This window comes from Chionomys nivalis, chromosome 10 (genome assembly GCF_950005125.1).
Source record: "Chionomys nivalis chromosome 10, mChiNiv1.1, whole genome shotgun sequence".
In the NCBI taxonomy this organism is placed as follows: domain Eukaryota; kingdom Metazoa; phylum Chordata; class Mammalia; order Rodentia; family Cricetidae; genus Chionomys; species Chionomys nivalis.
The window spans coordinates 21117628-21118392 of NC_080095.1; the positions used below are offsets into that span (position 1 = coordinate 21117628).

The window sequence follows — 765 nt, forward strand, 5'->3', positions numbered from 1 at the left end:
TAAGGCTGGTCAAGACAACCCACCATTAAGAACAGGTTCCCAAAAGCCAGCCCCGGCCCCACTGCCAGGAGTCACATGAGTAAACCAAGCTCCACAACTGTCACACACATACGTAGAAGGCCCAGGTTGGTCCCTTGATGACTCCCTAGCTGTCGGTCCAGAGTTTGTGAGCTCCTATGAGCCCATATTAGCTGTTTTTGTGGGTTCCCTTATAAAAATATGGGATGCTTCTCAAAGTTGAGTGTCATCCTTGCTCAGGGAACACGCTAATCTCTGTATCGTTCTATGTTAGTATACGTGCTTCTGACGTGAGCACTAGGACTGTTTTAATGTGGATTCTAGAGTCAATCTCAGGTCCTCACGCTTGCAAACCAATCACACTACCTACTAAGCTGTCTGCTCAGCCCAGACCCCTTCTACCTGGGGTGGACTTCCCACTCAGTCTGGAGAGTTCCAGTGTTTGCTAGAGTCATCCCTGCTCACACTTGGTCACGGCCTGCTTCTTCTTCTTCTTTCAATATTATTCCCTAATTAAAGGATGCACGTTAATTGACATTAATCATTTCACTCACTACTGTGGCATGTTCCCCAACTACTTCACCAGTGTGGTCAAGAACATGATATGAGTTTGCCCTAGGCTGGGGCCAAAGAGAATGCAAAATCCAACACATATGTGTCATGGTCAATCCCTGAGCTGGCTTCCAGGGCAGGGCCAGACCTGTGCGCAATAAGAAGCTGCCATCACTGTGTTTCACATATCCCTCA

General features: G+C 47.8%; 1 non-coding gene across 1 annotated transcript; it reads right to left on the reverse strand.

The window, feature by feature from the left end:
- Positions 1–213: 213 nt before the first annotated feature.
- Positions 214–316, reverse strand: LOC130883272 (U6 spliceosomal RNA). Its single transcript, XR_009057956.1, has one exon. It is a non-coding gene; the product is annotated as a U6 spliceosomal RNA (small nuclear RNA).
- Between the last annotated feature and the right edge of the window lie 449 nt (positions 317–765).